Source organism: Gigantopelta aegis, chromosome 2 (genome assembly GCF_016097555.1).
Source record: "Gigantopelta aegis isolate Gae_Host chromosome 2, Gae_host_genome, whole genome shotgun sequence".
Lineage (NCBI taxonomy): Eukaryota > Metazoa > Mollusca > Gastropoda > Neomphalida > Peltospiridae > Gigantopelta > Gigantopelta aegis.
The window spans coordinates 134822-162638 of NC_054700.1; the positions used below are offsets into that span (position 1 = coordinate 134822).

Genomic DNA, 27817 nt, shown 5'->3' on the forward strand with positions numbered 1-27817 from the left:
AATCATGTGTAGTTATTTTACTGTAAATGAGTATATCACGTGTTGTTATTTTACTGTAAATGAGTATATCACGTGTTGTTATTTTACTGTAAATGAGTATATCACGTGTTGTTATTTTACTGTAAATGAGTATATCATGTTGTTATTTTTTAAATGAGTATGTTGTTGTATTTTTGTTATTTTACTGTAAATGAGTATATCATGTGTTGTTGTTGTTATTTTGGTGTTATTTTGCTGTAAATGAGCATATCATGTGTTATTATTTTGCTGTAAATGAGTATATCATGTGTTGTTATTTTGCTGTAAATGAGTATATCATGTGTTGTTATTTTACTGTAAATGAGTATATAACCTGTTGTTATTTTACTGTAAATAAGTATCTCACGTGTTGTTATTGTACTGTAAACCAATATATCAGTGTTGTTATTTTACTGTAAATGAGTATATCAGGTGTTGTTATTTTACTGTAAATGAGTATATCATGTAATTTTACTGTAAATGAGTATATCACGTGTTGTTATTTTACTGTAAATGAGTATATCACTGTGTTGTTATTTTACTGTAAATGAGTATATCACGTGTTGTTATTTTACTGTAAATGATTTTGTTGTTATTTTACTGTAAATGAGTATATCATGTGTTGTTATTTTACTGTAAATGAGTATATCATTATTGTTATTTTACTGTAATGAGTGAGTATATCAGGTTATTTTACTGTAAATGAGTATATCACGTGTTTATTTTACTTTTCACTGTAAAAATGAGTCTGTAACCTGTTGTTATTTTACTGTAAATAAGTATATCACGTGTTGTTATTTTACTGTAAACGAATATTTCAGGTGTTGTTATTTTGCTGTAAATGAGTATATCATGTGTTGTTATTTTGCTGTAAATGAGTATATCATGTGTTGTTATTTTGCTGTAAATGAGTATATCATGTGTTGTTATTTTGCTGTAAATGAGTATATCATGTGTTGTTATTTTACTGTAAATGAGTATATAACCTGTTGTTATTTTACTGTAAATAAGTATATCACGTGTTTATTTTACTGTAAATGAGTGAATCATGTGTTGTTATTTTACTGTAAATGAGTATATCACGTGTTGTTATTTTACTGTAAATGAGTATATCAGCTGTTGTTATTTTACTGTAAATGAGTATATCATGTGTTGTTATTTTACTGTAAATGAGTATATCATGTGTTGTTATTTTACTGTAAATGAGTATATCACGTGTTGTTATTTTACTGTAAATGAGTATATCACGTGTTGTTATTTTACTGTAAATGAGTATATCACGTGTTGTTATTTTACTGTAAATGAGTATATCACGTGTTGTTATTTTACTGTAAATGAGTATATCATGTGTTGTTATTTTACTGTAAATGAGTATATCATGTGTTGTTATTTAACTATATGAGTATATGATTTGTTGTTATTTTACTGTAATTGAGTATATCAGGTATTGTTATTTTACTGTAAATGAGTCTGTAACCTGTTGTTATTTTACTGTAAATAAGTATATCACGTGTTGTTATTTTACTGTAAATGAGTATATCACCTGTTGTTATTTTACTGTAAATGAGTATATCACGTGTTGTTATTTTACTGTAAATGAGTATATCAGGTGTTGTTATTTTGCTGTAAATGAGTATATCATGTGTTGTTATTTTACTGTAAATGAGTATATCATGTGTTGTTATTTTGCTGTAAATGAGTATATCAGGTGTTGTTATTTTGCTGTAAATGAGTATATCATGTGTTGTTATTTTATTTTACTGTAAATGAGTATATCATGTGTTGTTATTTTGCTGTAAATGAGTATATCACGTGTTGTTATTTTACTGTAAATGAGTATATCAGGTGTTGTTATTTTACTGTAAATTGAGTATATCATGTGTTGTTATTTTACTGTAAATGAGTATATCAGCTGTTGTTATTTTACTGTAAATGAGTATATCATGTGTTGTTATTTTTCTGTAAATGAGTATATCACGTATTGTTATTTTACTGTAAATGAGTATATCATGTGTTGTTATTTAACTGTATATGAGTATATCACGTGTTGTTATTTTACTGTAAATGAGTATATCACGTGTTGTTATTTTACTGTAAATGAGTATATCACGTGTTGTTATTTTACTGTAAATGAGTATATCACGTGTTGTTATTTTACTGTAAATGAGTATATCATGTGTTGTTATTTTACTGTAAAAAAGTATATCATGTGTTGTTATTTTACTGTAAATGAGTATATCACGTATTGTTATTTTTCTGTAAATGAGTATATCACGTGTTGTTATTTTACTGTAAATGAGTATATCACGTGTTGTTATTTTACTGTAAATGAGTATATCATGTGTTGTTATTTTACTGTAAATGAGTATATCATGTGTTGTTATTTTACTGTAAATGAGTATATCATCTGTTGTTATTTTACTGTAAATGAGTATATCACGTGTTGTTATTTTACTGTAAATATATCAGTATATCACGAGTGTTGTTGTTATTTTACTGTAAATGAGTATATCACGTGTTGTTATTTTACTGTAAATGAGTATATATCCGGTGTTGTTATTTTAATGTAAATAAGTATCTCACGTGTTGTTATTGTACTGTAAACCAATATAACAGGTGTTGTTATTTTCCTGTAAATTAGTATATCATGTGTTGTTATTTTACTGTAAATGAGTATATCAATGAGTGTTGTTATTTTACTGTAAATGAGTATAGTAAATGAGTATATCATGTGTTGTTATTTTACTTTTGAGTGTAAAATGAGTATATCATGTTGTTATTTTACTGTATATGAGTATATGTTTGTTATTTTACTGTAAATGTGTTGTATTTATGTGAGTTATTTTGTTGTATTTTACTGTAATGAGTATATCACGTGTTGTTATTTGTAAAATGTATATCATGTGTTGTTAGTATGTATCATCATGTGTTGTTATTTTTTGTAAATGAGTATATCATGTGTTTATTTTACTGTAAATGAGTATATCATGTGTTGTTATTTTACTGTAAATGAGTATATCATGTGTTGTTATTTTACTGTAAATGAGTATATCATGTGTTGTTATTTTACTGTAAATGAGTATATCACGTGTTGTTATTTTGCTGTAAATGAGTATATCATGTGTTGTTATTTTACTGTAAATGAGTATATCACGTGTTGTTATTTTACTGTAAATGAGTATATCATGTGTTGTTATTTTACTGTAAATGAGTATATCAAATGTGTTGTTGTTGTTTTTTACTGTAAATGAGTATATCATGTGTTGTTATTTTACTGTAAATGAGTATATCAAAATGAGTATATCACGTGTTGTTATTTTACTGTAAATGAGTATATCACGTGTTGTTATTTTACTGTAAATGAGTATATCATGTGTTGTTATTTTACTGTAAATGAGTATATCAGGTGTTGTTATTTTACTGTAAATGAGTATATCTGTTATTTTACTGTAAATGAGTATATCAGTGTTGTTATTTTACTGTAAATGAGTATATCATGTGTTGTTATTTTACTGTAAATGAGTATATCATGTGTTGTTATTTTACTGTAAATGAGTATCATGTTGTTGTTTTTGAAATGAGTATATCATGTGTTGTTATTTTAGTATATCATGTGTTGTTATTTTTACTGTAAATGAGTATATCACGTGTTGTTATTATGTAAATGAGTATATCATGTGTTGTTATTTTATTTTACTGTAAATGAGTATAAATTTTACTGTAAATGAGTATATCAGGTGTTGTTATTTTACTGTAAATGAGTATATCATGTGTTGTTATTTTACTGTAAATGAGTATATCATGTGTTGTTATTTTACTGTAAATGAGTATATCATGTGTAAATGAGTATATCACGTATTGTTATTTTACTGTAAATGAGTATATCATGTGTTGTTATTTTACTGTAAATGAGTATATCACGTGTTGTTATTTTACTGTAAATGAGTATATCATGTGTTGTTATTTTACTGTAAATGAGTATATCACGTGTTGTTATTTTACTGTAAATGAGTATATCATGTGTTGTTATTAAATGAGTATATCATGTAAATTTTAGTATAGTATATCATGTGTTGTTATTTTACTGTAAATGAGTATATCATGTGTTGTTATTTTACTGTAAATGAGTATATCACGTGTTGTTATTTTACTGTAAATTTTATGAGTGTAATTATTTTTGCTGTAAATGAGTATATCACGTGTTGTTATTTTACTGTAAATGAGTATATCATGTGTTGTTATTTTACTGTAAATGAGTATATCATCAGTGTTGTGTTGTTATTTTACTGTAAATGAGTATATCATGTGTTGTTATTTTACTGTAAATGAGTATATCATGTGTTGTTATTTTACTGTAAATGAGTATATCATGTGTTGTTATTTTACTGTAAATGAGTATATCACGTGTTGTTATTTTACTGTAAATATGAGTATATCATGTGTTGTTATTTTTGTTATTTGTAAATGAGTATATCATGTGTTGTTATTTTACTGTAAATGAGTATATCACGTGTTGTTATTTTACTGTTATTTTTGTTACTGTAAATGAGTATATCATGTGTTATTATTTTAAATGTAAATGAGTATATCATATCATGTGTTGTTATTTTACTGTAAATGAGTATATCATCACGTATATCATGTGTGTTATTTTACTGTAAATGAGTATATCACGTAAATTTTACTGTAAATGAGTATATCATGTGTTGTTATTTTACTGTAAATGAGTATATCACGTGTTGTTATTTTACTGTAAATGAGTATATCATGTGTTGTTATTTTACTGTAAATGAGTATATCATGTGTTGTTATTTAACTATATGAGTATATGATTAGTTGTTATTTTACTGTAAATGAGTATATCATGTGTTGTTATTTTACTGTAAATGAGTATATCACGTGTTGTTATTTTACTGTAAATGAGTATATCATGTGTTGTTGTTATTTTACTGTAAATGAGTATATCATGTGTGTTATTTTACTGTAAATTATATCACTGTTGTTATTTTTTACTGTAAATGAGTATATCATGTGTTGTTATTTTACTGTAAATGAGTATATCATGTGTTGTTATTTTACTGTAAATGAGTATATCACCTGTTGTTATTTTACTGTAAATGAGTATATCACGTGTTGTTATTTTACTGTAAATGAGTATATCACGTGTTGTTATTTTACTGTAAATGAGTATATCATGTGTTGTTATTTTACTGTTAATTTTCACTGTAAATGTAAATGAGTATATCATGTGTTGTTATTTTACTGTAAATGAGTATATCAGGTGTTGTTATTTTACTGTAAATGAGTATATCACGTGTTGTTATTTTACTGTAAATGAGTATATCATGTGTTGTTATTTTACTGTAAATGAGTATATCAGGTGTTGTTATTTTACTGTAAATGAGTATATCATGTGTTGTTATTTTACTGTAAATGAGTATATCACGTGTTGTTATTTTACTGTAAATGAGTATATCATGTGTTGTTATTTTACTGTAAATGAGTATATCATGTGTTGTTATTTAACTATATGAGTATATGATTTGTTGTTATTTTACTGTAATTGAGTATATCAGGTATTGTTATTTTACTGTAAATGAGTATATCACGTGTTGTTATTGTACTGTAAATGAGTATATCACGTGTTGTTTGTTTTACTGTAAATGAGTATATCACAGTGTTATTATTTTACTGTAAATGAGTATATCAGTATTCATGTTTGTTATTTTACTGTAAATGAGTATATCATGTGTTGTTATTTTACTGTAAATGAGTATATCATGTGTTGTTATTTTACTGTACTGTAAATGAGTATATCAGGTGTTGTTATTTTACTGTAAATGAGTAATCACGTGTTGTTATGAGTATATATCAGGTTGTTATTTTACTGTAAATGAGTATATATCACGTGTTTTTACTGTTATTTTCACTGTAAACGAGTATATCAGGTGTTGTTATTTTGCTGTAAATGAGTATATCACGTGTTGTTATTTTACTGTAAATGAGTATATCACGTATTGTTATTTTACTGTAAATGAGTATATCACGTATTGTTATTTTACTGTAAATGAGTATATCACGTGTTTGTTTTACTGTATTTTCACCGTAAATTTACTGTAAATGAGTATATCACGTGTTGTTATTTTACTGTAAATGAGTTAGTCTACGATTAATATACTTGATATAATTGGTTAGTGCTATTGTCTACAATTAATAATAGTTCATACAATTGGTTAGTGCTATAGTATACGATTAATAATACTTCATATAATTGGTTAGTGCTATTGTCTACAATTAATAATACTTCATATAATTGGTTAGTGTTGTAGTCTAGGATTAATAATACTTCATATAATTGGTTAGTGCTATTGTCTACGATTAATAATACTTCATATGTTACGTGTGCGACTAGTTGTGTTACTCGTAACTTACGTTTACACTTCTTTGTGAAATGCTCTTCAGTGGTAAATTTACGTTTACGTGCAAAACGTAACTTACGATGTTTACTGAAATTGGGTCCAGACCAACAGAGGATATTGGGATTTGTTAAAATGGGCTTGCTTATTATAATATCTTACATTTTCAGTGCAATTAAAGTATGTGATATTTTTCAGATCACATACTTTGACAATTTGATAACTTTGCAAATTAGATGTAAATTAGTCGACGTGTCCGCACTAGGTTTATTGACATTTAAGCAAACGTACTTGGGTGACACTCCATGATTGACGTATGAATTTATAGTCATCAAATAAAAACATTTTAATGGCAATTTGACACTGAAAGCTGTCCAGCGTTCAGAAAACAAAAAACGTTAGGCATAAATTTATTTTGATGTAAGGACATCCAAAATGACGTCATTCGAGTTTGACGTCATTTCCATTCAAAAATACACCGCGCCACATATTCTTACGTCATTTGAATATCTAGTAATGGCGGACTGGAATTAAAGTTGCGTGTACAGTTTACAAAAACACGTTGTATTAAACTTGAGCTTATTAGTCTAGAGAGTTATGTTCATTTTTTGAAGGTTGCATTTTTTTTTTGCTCAAGTTAATAAAATTTTGGTCATATGTTCCCATGACCTACCTGAACTAGAAATCCATTGGTAGCATTTTTTTCTGACCACTATCATGGCAACCATCTTGAAATTCAAAATGGCCGTCATTTTCATATAATTTCTTTATATATCTCCACTCCCATTTAACAGAAACATATTTTGGGGGTCTATTTAAACATATTATGTTAGTGAATTAAAATATTTTTTTATTATTCATCTCACATGGCAACCATGTTGAAATTCAAAATTGACGTCATTCCATTATATTTTTTGCTCGATCATTAAATACAGAAAAATAATTTTGGTGTCAGTTTACATCTATGAGCTCAGATGATTATTTTGTAAAAAGGAAAATTGTTGTCTCATCTTGACAGCCATCTTGAAATTCAAAATGGCTACCACTTTAATATATATTTTTTTTAATATCTCAACTCACTGTTAACGTGGAAGCATAATTTTTTGTTGATGTACATTTCTGTATCCCATGCATTGGATGGTTTTCATTTATATAGTCTTTGAATCATGAAAACAATATTGAAATTCAATATGGCCGCCATTTTAATACATTTGTCTTATATCTCAACTATTGGTTAATGGAGAAGCAAAATTTTGTTGTCTAGATGTATATTTCAGTGGTCAATGAATCTAATTCTTTAGATTTATAGTCATCCAATTATGGAAAACATCTTAAACTTCAAAATGGCAGCCATATGGAAATTCAAAATGGCCACCAAGGTAATCATTTGGCAAATAGGTTTTCTCCTAGTCTACATGCAAATGCAACTTTTGTGTTCATTAGTACATTTTTAGGTCAAATTATTATAATATTGCAATACTAATGACAAACTAATGAAATAAAGGAACATACCAACTGTAAATTCTAATGTATAATGGCATATTAGATATCTACTTCATCTGTAATAGTATGCACATTGCAGCAGTCCTCGTCAGTGTCACGTTTGCAATGCTCTGTGCATTGAAGGTTGTGTCGTTTACACTCAATTACAGTACATTTATCTGAACACTTACTGACACCACAATTTCATCTGATCAGTTCTACCACAGATTCTGGTGTAGCTTGCACCTCCAACAGCAGTCACAAATATACCAACCCCCTTGACCCAACTAAGTTTGTATGGATCAAGAATGTCCAGATGTAGCATGGCATCTTGATCTCAGAAATGTGCTTGGAGATGTGCTCTTTGGGTATGCTGTTTTCATACCCCAGAGGTAGGTGGCAGTGTTTCTACACTTTGGTTTGGTGATGGTTTCTTGAACTTTTCATCTTAGAGTAGCTGCATAAGTTGTAGAAATGACCCTTGTGCTTGGTTCCATGCAGTAAAATCTTCACATTTTTCACTGACCTCTTTGTATGGTTAATTACCGATTCCAACCTGACTTTGGTGTTACTGATATATGGAGCTTTCATGAATACATTGAATTCTCTTTATTGATGTCCACCATCACCAATTGTCCTGTTGTATCATATTCAGTTAAAGCATGAACATCTGGTAATCCAAGTCTATCTCTGGAAACAGTTCATTATACAATGTATGAAGGTTGGTCTGGTTGTGATTTACGTATAATTATTTGTGTATCCTAATGGTGGTAAAAACCGTCTGTGTCTTTGATGTAGAAATCCATCTCATTGCCTGGCCCGATTACTTCACGAGTATGAGGAATCATGTGTCATTGTCACATCATGGCCTGCAATAGTTTTCGATATCGTAGCGCTCAGATAGCTTTGAAAATCTGAATGAATGAATGAATGTTTAACGACACCCCAACACGAAAAATACATCGGCTATTGGGTGTCAAACTATGGCTAATGCAAAACATCAATATAAAAATTCAACAATTAAATAAAAACACAGTGTAAAGGACTGTGCAAAAATACAAATATCACAGATAGATAAAATTAAAATTTAAAATAAAAGTCAGTATCACGTAGAAACTGTAATATAAGTTCTGGATGGAATCAAAATGATTCCATGACATTAGTTTCTCCAAATATATCTTTTCGAGTTTCTCTGAGATGAGGACACTCCACCAAAATGTGGCGTACCGTCAGAGTACACTGACAGCGCTCACACTGAGGTGAGTATCCTTTTTCAAAAGAAATGAATGGGTCAAGTAAGTATGACCGATATGAGCACGACAAAACTAGTTCATCCTTCCTGCACTGTCTATAGGAAGACTGCCACTCTCCCAAGACTGGCTTGATAGCATGAAGCTTGTTCGCAACCGCACCGTCCCAATCACGTTGACAAATCGAAAAGATAAATTGGTTGATACTGTATTTAAAATCAGTATAAGGTACACCAACCCTGGCACGAGGCAAATCCAAAGCAGACTTGGCAGCAGAATCTGCCTTTTCATTACCCCTAATACCAACATGGCTGGGCATCCAACAAAATACAATATGTTTATTGGCAATAGATAAAAACACACACTTTCGTATCACCATCCCAATTAAGAGATGTTCCAGCTTCATATTACGTAAAGCTTGGAGACACGAAAGTGAGTCAGTAAAAATAATAAATTTGGATGCATTAGAATCCTTTATTTCTTCTAAGGCTTTAATGACTGCCCAAACTTCAGCACTAAAGATCGATGCCGAGTCAGGCAGTCGCATGGAAATGCTAGTGTCTGATGAAAAGACTGTAGGACAAGCCACAGAATTCCCATCCCGTGATCCATCTGTATACACAGGAATGTAATCACGGTACTTGTCTTGAATTTCCATGAAAAACTGTTTATACATAACAGCATCTGTGCGATCTTTCTTCAGATGCGCCAGATCAAATGCAATTTTAGGTGCTGTAATACACCATGGTGGTAAAACAAAATATGAAGAAGTTTCCAAAGTGTCTGATAAATCAATGTTGGATAGCGATAAATAAAACGCTTAATTCGAAGACCAAATGTACGAATAGCATTTGGCCTTGCATCAAACAACTTCATATATTTGTTGTCAAACACCGCATCATGTGTAGGATGTGTTGGTAATGAATTAATCTTGGTGGCATACTGCAGAGAAAGCTTGGCACGTCTAGCACCCAAACAAGGTTCGTGTGCATCAATGTGCAAGCTCTCTACAAGAGACGTTCTAAACGCACCAAGACAAAGCCTAAGTCCCTGATTGTGTATAGGATCTAGCATCTGCAAGTAAGACTTGCGTGCCGACCCATACACAATGCATCCATAATAAATTTTTTATCTAACTAAAGATCTATACAGACGGAGCATAACCTTTCAGTCTGCTCCCCATTCTGTATTACCGATAACTTTAAAAATATTGAGAGCTTTTAAGCTCTTCTTTTTAACATATTTAAGATGGGGCACAAAAGATAGTTTCCTGTCTAATATAACCCCCAGAAATTTAGTCTCCTCCTCAACTGGAATTGGATTTTTGTCCAAAAACTAAGTGGAGACCTCGTTTCTGACAGATATGCATACAAACTGTTTTTGCCTTTGAGAATCTAAAGCCCATTGATGAAGTTTATTCAAACAAAGCTGCAACTTACGTTCAATGATACTCATATTGGACGATCTATAGCAAATCTGAAAATCATCGACATATAACGAGCAATCCAGGTGTTAAACACTGGGTGATGCTGTTAATTTTCACAGAAAATAAAGTTACAGACAGGATACTACCTTGAGGCACACCCATCTCCTGTAGGTGAATGTCGGACAAAGTCGACCCCACCCGAACTTTAAAAGATCTATCTTTTAAAAATTGAGAAATAAAAACAGGAAGTCGACCTCTCAGGCCCATGCCATGGAGGTCGTTTAAAATCCCATACTTCCACGTGGTGTCGTAAGTTTTCTCCAAATCAAAAAACACTGAAACCAAGTGCTGATTACGGATGAAAACTTCCCTACAAAACGTTTCAATCTAACAAGATGATCAACCGTGCTACGTCTAGATCTGAACCCACACTGCACGTTAGTAAGCAATTTGTGAGATTCAAGATACCAAACGAGTCTACGATTGATCATGCGTTCCATGGTTTTACAAATGCAACTTGTCAAAGCGATAGGGCGATAACTAGTAGGATTGGTTGGATCCTTACCAGGCTTGGGAATAGGAATAATAATAGCTTTCCTCCAATCAGAAGGAAAGTCTCCAGAAATCCAGATGTTATTAAAAATATTCAACAGAACCATCAAAGATGATTCAGGTAAATGTTTCAATAACTGATAATGAATTTCATCCAGTCCTACTGAAGTATGGGCTCGACGAAGAGCATCCTGCAATTCCTCCATAGAGAAATGCCTGTTGTATAGTTCAGCATTTTCGGATGAAAAATTAATGGACTGCTTTTCAGCTTTAGTTCTGACAGATGTAAAAGCATCTATACTGAAAGCAGAAGATGAATTATGAGAAAAGTTATCTGCCAATGCATTGGCAATGTCACGATGAGACGTGACATTCGTATCATTGACAGACAAATGATGAACTGTATTACTGGATTCTATTCCAGACAGATTTCATTGATGTTTGTGAATTCAACTTGGAGACAAAGGTTCTCCAAGATGATTTCTTACTCTGTCTAATCTCTCTGCGAGCCTTAGCCCTAGCAATACGAAATGCATCCAGGTTGTCTGCTGTAGGTTCACGTTTGAACCGCTCAAGCAACCTGTTTCGCTCTTTGAATGCAGCTTTGCACGTATCATTAAACCATGGTTTATTGAAACGGTTTGGCACTGCCGAAGTCTTAGGAATAGTTTCATCTGCAATGTCCGTCAAGATGGAAGTGAACAAAGACATGGGATCATCATCATCAGTAATGGCAAATTGTTGCAGTCGAGTGCTGCACAGATGCTGAAACTGACCCCAATTTGCCTTCGCCAACTTCCACCTTTGAACCCTTTCAAGTGATGGAGGTCCATCATTCTCCAAAATAATAGGAAAGTGGTCACTACCACAAAGGTCTGAACCAACTTTCCAGGAGAAATCAAGAAAAAGTGAAGGACTACAAAGGGTTCAATCTATAGAAGTGAAAGAACCACTAGCAGAATGAGAATATGTATGACTTTTATCATTGAATAAAAGCAAGTCATTTCTGAAAATTAAGTCTTCTAATTGTTTTCCTCTAATATTGATATCCTCGGATCCCCACAAAGTGTGGTGACCATTAAAATCTCCCATAATAATAAAGGGTGTAGAGAGCTGATCAATAAGACCTTGAAAGTCCCTAGAATTAAAACTAAAATGGTTTCGAGGAGGTAAATAAACTGAACATAGAGTTATAGTTTTATGAGCCATGACTTTTACAGCCACAGCTTGTAAATTGGTATTTAATGTTACTATACTCTGAGGAATGTTTTCATTAACAAGAATGGAAACACCCCCAGATGCTCTATTTTCAGTTTCATGAAATTTATGATAAAGGTTAAATCCTCTCATCGTAATATTATCAGTGTCCTTCAGAAACGTTTCCTGAAAGCTCACTGCAAGAGGATTATATTTTTGAATTAAAAGACTTAATTCATCAAAACTGGGCCTCAGCCCACGGCAGTTCCATTGGATGACTTTATTTTTCATCGGGAGGAAGTATGGGCTTTATCTTTGGCTTTGCTGGTGGTCTTTGTGATCGGCAATGATCTGGAGATGAAACCTCCATATCATCATCACCAATATCAGCCAAAATTTCGTACATATTGCTGATCGGGACCAAACGCAGTTCGATCTTTTTCAGTCGAACTGAAAGTACTTCTTTTGTTTTCTTTGTGTCATTACCTGTCTTAGGGAGACTAGTGCTCGACCTATTTGGTGGATTTGTAACATCCAATGACACTTGGGTTTCCATTTCTTTGTGCTGGGGAGTAACTTTGTTTTTTTGTGATGCTTTGTGCACCTGTTTTTGAGCCTTCTCAATGTCAGACAGTTTTAAGTATTTGGCATCATCACAATGCCAGGTTAAGTCTGTGTTGACTGCAACACTTTTAGTGGCGACTTTGGCAGCAACTGCAGCTGCATATGACTTGTCAACCACTGTTGGTGTTGCTGTCTCCACCAACCTCCTGGCATCCATGAAGGAAAATTTATTGTGTACCTTTACCTGCTGAACCCGTTTTTCCAGTTTCCACCGCGGACACTCTCGCGAGTATGCACAGTGGTTGCCCTTGCAGTTAAGACAAAGTATATCGTTTGTACACGTCTTGCTATCATGGTCAAAAGGACCACAGCGGCCACATGTAAGTTTCCCACGACATGTGTTCTGACCATGGCCAAACCTCTGGCATTTGAAGCAACGCAAGGGGTTTGGAATAAAGGGTTCAACGGGAATATTAAGGTAACCAGCCTTGACAAATTGGGGAAGGGTAGGGATGTTAAATGTCAGGATACAAGTATTTGTCGGTAACAAGTCATTGTTTCGACGAACCTTTATCCTCCTCACAGCAGTAACACCCTGTGAGCATATTTTTTGGCATATCTCATCCACACTAACTCCTTCCAGATCCCTGCATCTGATCACTCCCTTAGACGAGTTAAGGGAGGTATGCGGAGTTACCTTAATTGATAAGGTACAATAAACTATAGACTTGAAAAGGCAAGTTGAGTGCTTTTCGGTTGAACATTTGTTCAAGGCCCCATCATCAGTAGAACTGATCACAATTTTGTTCTTGATGTCATGGACTCCTCGTTCGAATACGAGAAGTCCGAAACTTCGGTGTGGACCCTTTTCAGGGTCCCATCAGAATTTGGAATTAAATTTTGGATGTTATTCATATTTAATAATTCAAATGTTCATCAACCATGCCCCCCACCCACCACCGAGTCCAACAAAGGGGACATGATGCTGCGGATAACCAGCAGACAGCCATGCCAGGGATACATGGTTGATATACTTGAGCAATAAACAAACAATAAATCACCCAATTGACCCTAGCCACCGCTTCAAGAGCAACGCATACAAACGGTAAAGCAAACAATGTTTGTTCTTGACTGTATAAACAAAACAGATGTTGTTTGCTCTAGAGCATGGCATGACCAGCCGATTGATCAGGTCGGGCCATTCCTGACCTCCCGTCTACATAAAATCCGGGCCAAAGTGGTGTATTGTTAATGGCAATATACTTGGTTGCAGACATTAACCATAACTCAACCACCAGGATCCCATCGTCCACTTCACAGGTCGCACCTCACGGCAAACAAGGCGCCTCATACGAGGAGTTGTGCATTTAGTAGCCATTCTATAAAAGAATGTTCACCCCTGCACCTCGGTGAGGTTAATGCACACGCAGGGGCTTTGAAAATCTGTAGCCTGGTTAGTTGAAATATTTGATGTCATCTTTCATAAATATTATTGTGTTAAAAAATAAATCTTACACCCATGTAACCATCTAATAGTGAATCAAAGCATGCCGGAAATGCTTCTGTTCACTGACAACATATATGGCAGATTAGAAGTGAATTTCTGCACCAGACACAGACTTAATTCTTTTTCTGAGAAGATCACACACACTGATCCCAATAAGTATCGGTACAGACGTAAGTCGCGACCAAATAAACATGCAATTAACTGATGATGAACTGGCTTCAGAAAGAAAAGCAACATTACCAGGATTGCATGTAGTAACTGGATGTGACACAACAGGACAAATTGATGGTATATGCAAACAAATGTTATTGAATGTATTCGGGAAAGCTCTCCTGGCTATATCTGAACCTCTTAGCCAACTTGGAATTACTGATGAATCATACAAATGTCAGTACTCCATTGTACTAAGCTCAAGGGCCATGTGTATAATTGATGCAGCTATTCTGAGAGGATAGAAGTTAAGATACCATCACCAAACCAAAGTGTGGAAACACTGCCAAATATCTAATAACAGCATACCCAGAAAGCATATCTCCAAGCAAATATCCTAGTTTAGGATTCCATCCATGCTACATCCAGTGATCTAGACCTATGGTTGGATAAAGGAGGATATTTGTAAATGTGGTTGAAGGTGCAATAACTGATCAGATGCAACTGTGGTATCAGTAGGTGTTCAGGTAGATGAACCTGTAAGGAATACAACCTTCAGTGTACAGAACTCTACAAGTGGTGATGGTTGATGCAGTACACATGCCATTACAGACGAAGTAGATGCCACAAAGGAAAATAATAAATTTTAGTCAATTTTCAGATACATGTATGTAGGATATTTCTTTAGAAATTATTAAAAAGTGGCTAATTTAAACAACATTCAATTAGCCAGATACTAAATGGGCGAACCCTGCTAATGTGTCATTGTGAATTACAGTTTACAATGGGTCTGTTCCTCTATTTTATTAGTTTAAAATTTAGAACATAAAGGTCATTAATAATGAAATATTTTAATTATTTCACATAAAATGTATGTGGACTAGGAGGAAAACTATATGCCAAATGATATAATTGGTGGCCATTTTTAAATCTCCATGTGGCTGCCATTTTGAATTTTAACGTGGTTCCATGACTGGAGGATGGTTATAAAAATGTCACCCTTTAATTCATTGATCCTAAAAATGTACAGACAAAAATAATTGTGCTTCTGCCTTAACCGGAAGTTACGATATATGAAAAATACATTAAAATGGTGACCATTTTGAATTTCAAGATGGCTGCCATGACTGGATGACTATAGAAATGTCGTCAATAAATTCATGGCTACATAAATGTACATATAGACAAAAACATATTGTGTCTTTATGTTAACCGAGAGTTGAAATATATGGAAAAATATATTAAAATGGTGGCGATTTTGAATTTCAAGATGGATGCTTAGGTCAGACAACAATTTTTGTTTTCACAACTTCATTCACTGAGCTCATAAATGTAAACAGATACCTAAATTGTTATTGTGGGTCAACTGTGAGTAAATATATATATAAGAATATTTAATTGGTGGCCATTTTGAATTTCAAGATGGTCGCCATGATAAAATGACTGAAAAAAAATGCTACCAATGGATTTCTAATTCTGGATAGTCTTGAGAATAAAAAGAAATACATTTTACTGACTTGAGCAAAAATGCAAATTTACATAACTGCCTGGACTATATATCATAAAGAGATTATTACCTTTGTGTATTTCGGTATCGTCAATATCACACATTAGGAATGAAAATAACACTCTGGTAATAACATATATATATATATATATATATATATATATATATATATATATATATATATATATATATAATTAGAGGTTATTACCAGAGTGTTTTTCGGTATCGACAATATCATATATTAGGAATAAAAATTGTATTATGCGAGCCTCTGGCGAGCATAATACATTATTTTTATTCCTAATATATGATATTGACGATACCGAAATACATGAGGGTAATAATCTCTTTATCATATAAACTCAAGCTTAATACAACGTGTTTTTGTAAACTGTACACGCAACTTTAATTCCAGTCCGCCATTACTAGATATTCAAATGACGTAAGAATATGTATTTTTGAATGGAAATGACGTCATACTCGAATGACGTATTTTTGGATGTCCTTACATCAAAATAAAGTTATGCCTAATATAAGTTGTAGAAGCATCACGAGGGGTATATGGCTTTTTATGTACCCTCTGTGTGTTCTTTTACCCCGAGCCGAAGGCGAGGGGGTAAAAGAGCACACAGAGGGTACATAAAAAGCCATATACCCCGAGAGATGCTTCTACAACGAATTTATCTTGCCGACATGTTAAACCATATAGCCAAATAATCAAATTAACGCCAGACAATAATTGTTAACAATTTATTAACGGAGCCGTACCACGCGGACGCGAACGAAATCACTTGCCAGTGACGAAAAATAGTTCCATCGATAAACGAGTTTTTAACTTCAAATGTTTGTAATATGAAATTGTCTGAAACAGATATTAATAATTTAAAAAAAAAAAAAAAACTTTTTTTTATCAGAAATGTATGTAGTAAACAAAATAAAAATATTAAAAATAAAAAACAACTGTTGCTAATCGCGCATTAATACAATAACACCACGACCGTAATTAGGTGGCCGAGTTCAACATTGCAGCTTTTAAAAGTATTGAAATAGTGTATTTTATAGTAAAAATTAAATTAATGATGTATACTTGATTGATTATCAATGTTATTTATAATCTAATTATTGCTTTAGCATTAACTGGGGCGGCTGGAAACTGTTGGGAAATTACAGACGGGGTATAAGAGAATTTGGCTCCGCCCACAGGGGGATAAGGGATTTGTCCAACGGCAAACAACCAATGAGATTAAAGAATTTTACATGAAGGCGAGATAATGTTTTTTGTTTTCTGAACGCTGGACAGCTTTCAGTGTCAAATTGCCATTGAAATGTTTTTATTTGATGACTATGAATGCATACGTCAATCATGGAGTGTCACCCAAGTACGTTTGCTTAAATGTCAATAAACCTAGAACCGAGACCTCGACTAATTTACATCTAATTTGCAAAGTTATCAAATTCTCAAAGTATGTGATATGAAAAATATCACATATTTTGATTGCACTGAAAATGTAAGATATTATAATAAGCAAGCCCATTTTAACAAATCCCAATATCCTCTTTTGGTCTGGACCCAATTTCAGTAAACATCGTAAGTTACGTTTTGCACGTAATTAGAGAATAACTAACGAGCTACGAGGAATTACGAATTATCTGTCCCGAGTGAATGAATGTTGTAAACCCGAGCCTTTGGCGAGGGTTTTACAACATTCATTTACGAGGGACAGATAATTCGTAATTCCTCGTAGCGAGTTGGTTATTCTCTTTATTACCCATTGTCAATTTTAACTGATTTTTAATGTAAAAATTCCTCTGCAGTCTACAACAAAGCCATCAGCCATTACGTCATATAATCTTACGCGCATTACATGACGTAATGTAAGTGACGTCATAGCATTAACGACGTTCTTTTTACAGCCAAATGTTTACAGTACAAAATAATACAACTGTATTTGCATTTGAAAATAATTATTTTTATATATTACTAAAGCCGCTGCTTATGAAAATATACCATTTCATGTTTACGAAACAAATGAGTCAATTTGTTTGTGTAAATCTGTGTAGATCGTATAACGTATGTGTAATCTGACTCATGAATGGAAACATTATATGAATGAAAGTGAAGTTCCGGCCATAGCAAGCAACCAACCAAACGTCGTGATTTTTAAGCCAGCCAATCAGTGGCTGTAGAAGCAATCTGCACACTGTGCAGAGATCGAAAAAATATTACCCCGTATATTTTAGCCCATATGGGTAATAAACGTAAATCTACCACTGAAGAGCATTTCACAAAGAAGTGTAAACGTAAGTTACGAGTAACACAACTAGTCGCACACGTAAATTGCTACATCCACTTCGATAATTCATAAAATGGTAACGCGTTTGGTTTTTGTAAAGTGTTTAACAAATTAACTCCCTTTATTAATCCAGTGGTAGCTAGTTTTGTTACCTGTGTCATTTGATCCATTCAGGGCGGGATTTCGCCGAGTCGGTTGAGTGCTCGCTTGAGATGCCTGCGTCGCAGGATCGAACTACCTCGGTGGATCCATTCAACTGATTGTTTGGGGTTTTTTTGGTTCCAACCAGTGCATCACAACTGGTCAAGGTCCGTGGTGTGTGCTTTCCTGCCTGTGGGAAAGCAGATATAAAAGATTCCTTGCTGCATTAGGATAAAAATATAGTGGGTTTCTTCTGACAACTACTTGTCAAAAGTACCAAATGCTTGGCATCGAATAGCCGATGAATAATAAATCAACGTGTTTCAGTGGTGTCGTGAAACAAACACAACTTTTTTGTTAATCCACTCAAGTTTTTACTTTTATTTTTCAAATAGGCTGATAGCGTTCAATTAAGACGTGTCTGCATAATTTCTGATATATGCAAATGTATGCAGCAACAAACAGACGATATTATTTCCCCAGTACCTATTTCATGTACCAGCTCCCATTAAACGCAGGGCCGTACCGTGGTCTGGGCATAGGAGTGTGGTAAACTGTCATGAAAACACGTCTCTTCTTGTCTTCATTACAAATATATATGCATCCCGTTCGGACCTCGGCTCATTTGCCTTGCACAAACTCAACTTGCTCATTTTACAATTCTATGACACCCCTCTCCCCTTTACAAATGTATAGATGCACCCCTGCTATCAAACGTATTATTTTAAAACTTATATTTGACGGACTGTACAATGTTTTACTTTCATCTTTTTCAAATTCAACTTAATATTCTCTCAACAATTTAGAAATAAAATATATATCCATACACAAATGACTGCCTGCTCAACTGACTATTATTTTGATAGGGGTGAAAGTTGTATAGACCCTAACCCTAACCCTAACCCTAATCCTAACCCTAACCCTAAAAAAAAAAAAAAAACCCATGCAAAACACCCAAAGTACACCCAAACAATGGCGTAGCGTGGGCGGGGCCACCGGGGCGGTTGCCCTGGGCGCAAAATTTAGGACTGGTGGAAGGAACGGTGTCGTCCCATTTGGTCGAATTCCCAATTGGTCGAAAAATAAGTACTCGTCTGTTATATAACCACTACCTGATTACCTGTGTATGTAATGAACATGGCCTCTTCATGTTTATACAAGTTTTGATTATAGACGGACAATGGTTTATTTACCAATGTACATAAACAGGCTGCCGTACATAAACATATTTTCTCGTTTTTCATAGTTCTCCATGGCCTCTTGTGAATAGAGAGAGAGTCTACCGGGATCTCGACAACAGAGTCCGTCGCCTCAAGCAACATCTCACTGACAGAACCAAGACACCCCTGCAGTACCTGGAAGCCATTGGTCACCTCATGAAGCTGCAGTGATTGTGACATTGTGAGTGTAACATTCTCAAAGAAACTGCTGCTTAAGTGGACAGTTGTACTTGTATGTGTACTTGAAAGAATTAATATTTTAAAATGTTGAAAAATGTTTTGCTTTTTGTGAAATAAACATTTTTAGATGGAGACCTTCTTTTTAAATTATATACAGACATTCACTACATTCAATACATGGATTATTTCGATATTTGCATACTTTATGCGTTAAGCGACATCTATACCATCTATATAATAATAATCGGTTTCCAAATAATCTGGAACAGTTCATTATAATGACTGAGGTAACAACATGCATGTCAGTAAGACCATTGAACCATATCTATTGTTGTTTTAGAAGTTCGACCAATTGGGAATTCGACCAAATGGGAGTAAGCCGGAAGGAACTTGGGGAGTGGTTAGGGGGCGCAATACGTGCCTTGCCCCGGGCGCTGGCAACCCACGCTACGCCACTGCACCCAAACGTCAACTTGCATTTTGCCTACACAAATAATAAACATTCATGACGTGGGAAAATTTTTGTTGCGGTTCCAAGGAGTGGACATGACATTTTTTATGCAGACCCTTTTTGCAGTGTATCTACTACTTTGTTGGAAAACACGAATTAAAATCACCATAAAAAATGTTTTTTTGTTTTGTTTTTGTTTTTTTAAAGTGCATATCGACTTGTGAGCCTTTTTTTATCACATTAATGGTTATTATTGTAACGAAAATCTGATATAGAGATTGTACCTGATCCATCAGTGCCCCCCCCCCCCCCCCCAAGGGAAATATAGTGAACTGACCCATAATATAGTTTTTAACTACATAGGTTAACATTGGCGCCTATAGGGTTTTATTTGGTACAGTATAACCATATGTTGGTATACCGGAAACGGTGGTTTCCAAACTTTATCAAGTTTATTCCAAGGGCGTAGGCTGGGAGAGCGGGAGGTTCGGGTGGGGGTCCCCCTCTCCCCCGCTGAAGCAAATGGTCCGCTTTCAGTACTAAAACATACAGGTTTATAAATATGGAGTTTCGGGTGGTGCAAAAACAAAATAGAAAAAGGTCCATTTGGTTTATATTCGATCCCCCCCCCCCAGGTTCAGATCACGCTACGCCCCTGTATTCGTTCTTTCTTTTAAAAGTTATGTTTGTTTTGTTTAACGACAGTACTAGATCACATTGATTTATTAATAATCGAAATGTCAAATTTCTGCTAAATAAGTTGCAAAAGAAAACAGACGTAGATTTACGTGCAAAGTAAGTTAGTAGTATTTCTACGACTGGTTTCGTGAAATGGAGTAAACGTACACGTAGACGACCGCCATCATTGTAGTTGGTCAAAGCTCAACAGTTCGTTCACTTACCTCACAGACACGTGTTCATAGTTGCGTTATTATACGTATGAATGTTATAGTTATCATCACAGCTATTCATTTTACATTTGCGACATTTGTTAGAGATATAAACTAATGAATAATACACATACAAAACCAGTTGTATGACCGTGTTGATTACTGCAGGTTATGGTGCACATGATTATTATACCACGAGACCGTGTAGCGTTCGAGTGTTATAAATCTTGCGCGCTATAAACGAGTGCATAGATAACATGGCAAAACAAGTGGTAAGTGATTATGTATTTATTACACACCACCTTACATACCGCGCATCAAGCGAGAGCTTTACCACTGGGCTACGTCCCGCCCCTTACAACGTACAGAAGCCGTGTCTTACGGATTACACTTGAACCTTACACCCGACGCCATATAACCGTAATTAAAATGTGTCGAGTGCGTCGTTAATTAAAACATTCCTTCTTACGGATTACGAGAAGCTGTTTGATAAGGACTTTTCTAATTAAGTAATAAACTCTAAATCGGCTGGGTCTACGTGGGTTCAACCCTGTGTACTAAAGTGATAGGTCACCTCCTGCGCCAAACTCTCTTGGGACACATTCACCCTGCGATCTGCACAATTCTTATTAGTCAGTAGTTAACTCGATTTCTTGCCCCCTTGCGCCCTAACCTTGGATAGAGATTTTCCAAGCTATCTTAACGCTATAATACTTTAAAACCGCCGCAGGCTATGACGTCACAACGCTGGTGTCGTTTGGTATTCGCGGCACATTTCTGGTCGCACGTGCTAGTGTTTGGGTCTTCCGCTACACTGTCAGCTGCAGTTGGCATGGGTGACAGTCGGAAACTACAAAATTAGGGCTGTGACACGGAACAAGGATTCTCCATTAATATCCGTGGACTCGCATACAAGCCTCTTTCCATGTTGTCGGCTTCTAACTGTAGAACGGCCCAAGATTCAGCACTGCACTGCATATAACATGGAGGAGGAATGGCTAAATCTGACAAGATGTTATAAAAAAAAAAAAAAAAAAAAAAAAAAAAAAAACAATAAGGCCAAAACATATATAATATATATTATGTGTCTTTATCAGATAAAGTCCCAAATTTATGTCGTCAACCTTTAGGAGGTATTTTGTTTTACAATAATACCGACGACATTATCATGATTTGTAACTAAATAGTAACTTACAATATTAAGTCATTATTCTACCAGGTTCGCTGATTATGATTTTGTGTTATGCTAATACTATCACATGTCTCCAAATCAGCATGTCGCCATGTATAGGGGGAAGCGATATAATCGCCAGGGCTATCATCCATATGGGTGGAAAATTAAAAAAGAAATAGGTTTTTGATATTATTAAAAGTAATGCATGTAAACATCAAATTTCATTTACTAAAATATTTTGGAGGAAAATGTTACTCTGTCGCCACGTTTCATGGGCAACATTAACATAACCTATGTTGATTTAAATAAAGTGATTGTGTGGCCATATGAAAATTGTCATTACCACTATTTTACGAGCACCGCCGGCAAAATCGCCTCGGTGATTACAAGGTTTTGGCCAAAGTCCTACTAAAGGTTGAATTGGTATGTTTATTCAACGTTAGTACCGTAACGCAGATTCGCAATGGATTTGGTGAATTTGGCCGTTAAATGACCATATGTCTATGTAAAAAGGAATGGCGTGTTGGATACGGCACAGTGAAACATTTCAGTGTCAGTGCCGTGCTGTGTCAGTACCGTAATGTCAGTGCCGTAGCACATTTCCCGTTACGGTACTGACACACTGTTACGGTACTGACACAGTGTTACATAATGACTGATATAATGGGTATCATAGAGTGCAAAATGGATATTAATTTTGTAATTTTATATAATGGGATACTAAATTAGACCAAAATAACTCAAAACTACCAAAGAAAGTATTTATAGGCTTAATGCGTAACGTTTCACTGAAATAAATCGAACTTGTCAAACTATGAAATTCAGTGTGTTTTGGAAATGACATCAAACTATGTATACTAAGTTTACAGCTACTTATCTATACTAAGCGTCCTGAAGCGGACCCTGTCCTAGAGGATGATGTTGGCGTCTTATCTGCCCCCCACCCCCCACCCCCTGCGAACTTCAAAATGGCCCTAAAATCCAGTGTTCAACGTATACGTGTGATATTGTTTGTTTTGTTTAACGACATTGATTTTATTAATCATTGTCTATTCGATGTCAAACATTTGGTAATTTTGACATATAGTCTTAGAGAGGAAACCCGGTACATTTTTCCATTAGTAGCAAGGGATCTTTTATATGCACCATCTAACATACAGGATAGCACATACCACGGCCTTTGATATACCAGTCGTGATGTACTGACTGGAACGAGAAAGAGCCCAATGGGCCCACCGACGGAGATCGATCCCAAACCGACCGCGCACCAAGCGAGAGCTTTACTACTGGGATATGTTCCGCCCAAATATAATATAGGTAGTTTGTTTGTGTGCTTAAAGATGTAATATAGGTAGTTTGTTTGTGTGCTTAAACATGTAATATAGGTAGTTTGTTTGTGTGCTTAAACATGTAATATAGGTAGTTTGTTTGTGTGCTTAAAGATGTAATATAGGTAGTTTGTTTGTGTGCTTAAAGATGTAATATAGGTAGTTTGTTTTCGTCGTTAAAGATGTAATATAGGTAGTTTGTTTTCGTCGTTAAAGATGTAATATAGGTAGTTTGTTTGTGTGCTTAAAGATGTAATATAGGTAGTTTGTTTTCGTCGTTAAAGATGTAATATAGGTAGTTTGTTTTCGTCGTTAAAGATGTAATATAGGTAGTTTGTTTGTGTGCTTAAACATGTAATATAGGTAGTTTGTTTTCGTCGTTAAAGATGTAATATAGGTAGTTTGTTTTCGTCGTTAAAGATGTAACATAGGTAGTTTGTTTGTGTGCTTAAAGATGTAATATAGGTAGTTTGTTTTCGTCGTTAAAGATGTAATATAGGTAGTTTGTTTGTGTGCTTAAAGATGTAATATAGGTAGTTTGGTTTCGTCGTTAAAGATGTAATATAGGTAGTTTGTTTGTGTGCTTAAAGATGTAATATAGGTAGTTTGTTTTCGTGGTTAAAGATGTAATATAGGTAGTTTGTTTTCGTCGTTAAAGATGTAATATAGGTAGTTTGTTTTCGTCGTTAAAGATGTAATATAGGTAGTTTGTTTGTGTGCTTAAACATGTAATATAGGTAGTTTGTTTTCGTCGTTAAAGATGTAATATAGGTAGTTTGTTTTCGTCGTTAAAGATGTAATATAGGTAGTTTGTTTGTGTGCTTAAAGATGTAATATAGGTAGTTTGTTTTCGTCGTTAAAGATGTAATATAGGTAGTTTGTTTGTGTGCTTAAAGATGTAATATAGGTAGTTTGGTTTCGTCGTTAAAGATGTAATATAGGTAGTTTGTTTGTGTGCTTAAAGATGTAATATAGGTAGTTTGTTTTCGTGGTTAAAGATGTAATATAGGTAGTTTGTTTTCGTGGTTAAAGATGTAATATAGGTAGTTTGTTTTCGTCGTTAAAGATGTAATATAGGTAGTTTGTTTTCGTCGTTAAAGATGTAATATAGGTAGTCTGTTTTCGTCGTTAAAGATGTAATATAGGTAGTTTGTTTTCGTCGTTAAAGATGTAATATAGTTAGTTTGTTTTCGTCGTTAAACATGTAATATAGGTAGTTTGTTTTCGTCATTAAAGATGTAATATAGGTAGTTTGTTTTCGTGGTTAAAGATGTAATATAGGTAGTTTGTTTTCGTCGTTAAAGATGTAATATAGGTAGTTTGTTTTCGTCGTTAAAGATGTAATATAGGTAGTTTGTTTGTGTGCTTAAAGATGTAATATAGGTAGTTTGTTTGTGTGCTTAAAGATGTAATATAGGTAGTTTGTTTTCGTCGTTAAAGATGTAATATAGGTAGTTTGTTTTCGTCGTTAAAGATGTAATATAGGTAGTTTGTTTTCGTCGTTAAAGATGTAATATAGGTAGTTTGTTTTCGTCGTTAAACATATAATATAGGTAGTTTGTTTTCGTCGTTAAAGATGTAATATAGGTAGTTTGGTTTCGTCGTTAAAGATGTAATATAGGTAGTCTGTTTTCGTCGTTAAAGATGTAATATAGGTAGTTTGTTTTCGTCGTTAAAGATGTAATATAGGTAGTTTGTTTTTGTCGTTAAAGATGTAATATAGGTAGTTTGTTTTCGTCGTTAAACAAGTAATACATGTAGTTTGTTTTCGTCGTTAAAGATGTAATATAGGTAGTTTGTTTTCATCGTTAAAGATGTAATATAGGTAGTCTGTTTTCGTGGTTAAACATGTAATATAGGTAGTTTGGTTTCGTCATTAAAGATGTAATATAGGTAGTTTGGTTTCGTGGTTAAAGATGTAATATAGGTAGTTTGGTTTCGTCGTTAGAGATGTAATATAGGTAGTTTGTTTTCGTCGTTAAAGATGTAATATAGGTAGTTTGTTTTCGTCGTTAAAGATGTAATATAGGTAGTTTCTTTTCGTCGTTAAAGATGTAATATAGGTAGTTTCTTTTCGTGGTTAAAGATATAATATAGGTAGTTTGTTTTCGTGGTTAAAGATGTAATATAGGTAGTTTGTTTTCGTGGTTAAAGATGTAATATAGGTAGTTTGTTTTCGTCGTTAGAGATGTAATATAGGTAGTTTGTTTGTGTGCTTAAAGATGTAATATAGGTAGTTTGGTTTCGTCGTTAAAGATGTAATATAGGTAGTTTGTTTGTGTGCTTAAAGATGTAATATAGGTAGTTTGTTTTCGTGGTTAAAGATGTAATATAGGTAGTTTGTTTTCGTCGTTAAAGATGTAATATAGGTAGTTTGTTTTCGTCGTTAAAGATGTAATATATGTAGTTTGTTTGTGTACTTAAACATGTAATATAGGTAGTTTGTTTTCGTGGTTAAAGATGTAATATAGGTAGTTTGTTTTCGTGGTTAAAGATGTAATATAGGTAGTTTGTTTTCGTCGTTAGAGATGTAATATAGGTAGTTTGTTTTCGTGGTTAAACATGTAATATCTTGGTCGTCTGTTATTTTTCTTATTGTTTTTTTGTTTGATTTTGTGTATGTGGTTTTGTTTTGTTTATTATTATTATTGATTATTGTTGAAATTTGTTTTGGGTTGGGTTGGGTTTTTTCTGTGTGTTTTTTTGTGTATTCGTTTATTTATTGATTTATTTATTATTATTTATTTATTATTATTATTTATTTATTTATTTATTTTGTTAAGGAAGATATTGCTTTCGTCAACATATAATACATGTTTGTTTAACTTACAAACGGCAAAAGGCATTTGTAATGTTGCAACCCCTCATTACAAAACAGCAACCGCAACTGAATTCATACCCTGTAATTTATACAGGACTTAATTCCGTCAAAATATCATTTTGTTTGTCCTTTACAAAACAATGGCATTTCATATTGTTTCTGTAAACCTCATACCCGAAAAAAGATCGTGTCTGTCCGGGCGACACAAATACGTCTAAAACACTGACGTGTGCCATTACATCGTGTCTGTCCTGGCGACACAAATAACGTCTAAAACACTGACGTGTGCCATTACATCGTGTCTGTCCGGGCGACACAAATACGTCTAAAACACTGACGTGTGCCATTACATCGTGTCTGTCCGGGCGACACAAATAACCTAAAACTCTGACGTGTGCCATTACATCGTGCCTGTCCGGGCGACACAAATACGTCTAAAACACTGACGTGTGTCATTACATCGTGTCTGTCCGGGCGACACAAATACGTCTAAAACACTGACGTGTGCCATTACATCGTGTATGTCCGGGCGACACAAATACGTCTAAAACACTGACGTGTGTCTGTCCGGGCGACACAAATACGTCTAAAACACTGACGTGTGCCGTTACATCGTGTCTGTCCAGGCGACACAAATACGTCTAAAACACTGACGTGTGCCATTACATCGTGTCTGTCCAGGCGACACAAATACGTCTAAAACACTGACGTGTGTCTGTCCAGGCGACACAAATACGTCTAAAACACTGACGTGTGCCATTACATCGTGTCTGTCCAGGCGACACAAATACGTCTAAAACACTGACGTGTGTCTGTCCAGGCGACACAAATACGTCTAAAACGCTGACGTGTGTCTGTCCAGGCGACACAAATACGTCTAAAACACTGACGTGTGCCATTACATCATGTCTGTCCAGGCGACACAAATACGTCTAAAACACTGACGTGTGTCTGTCCAGGCGACACAAATACGTCTAAAACACTGACGTGTGCCATTACATCGTGTCTGTCCAGGCGACACAAATACGTCTAAAACACTGACGTGTGTGTCCAGGCGACACAAATACGTCTAAAACACTGACGTATGTCTGTCCAGGCGACACTAATACGTCTAAAACACTGACGTGTGCCATTACATCGTGTCTGTCCAGGCGACACTAATACGTCTAAAACACAGACGTGTGTCTGTCCAGGCGACACAAATACGTCTAAAACACTGACGTGTGTCTGTCCAGGCGACACAAATACG

The 27817-nt window shown here is 34.2% G+C and overlaps 1 long non-coding RNA gene across 1 annotated transcript; it reads left to right on the plus strand.

Annotated features, from left to right (window-relative positions):
- The first annotated feature begins 19410 nt into the window (after positions 1 to 19410).
- Positions 19411 to 20532, plus strand: LOC121376446. Its single transcript, XR_005958444.1, has 2 exons — positions 19411 to 19905; positions 20245 to 20532. It is a non-coding gene; the product is annotated as an uncharacterized LOC121376446 (long non-coding RNA).
- The last annotated feature ends 7285 nt before the right edge of the window (positions 20533 to 27817 follow it).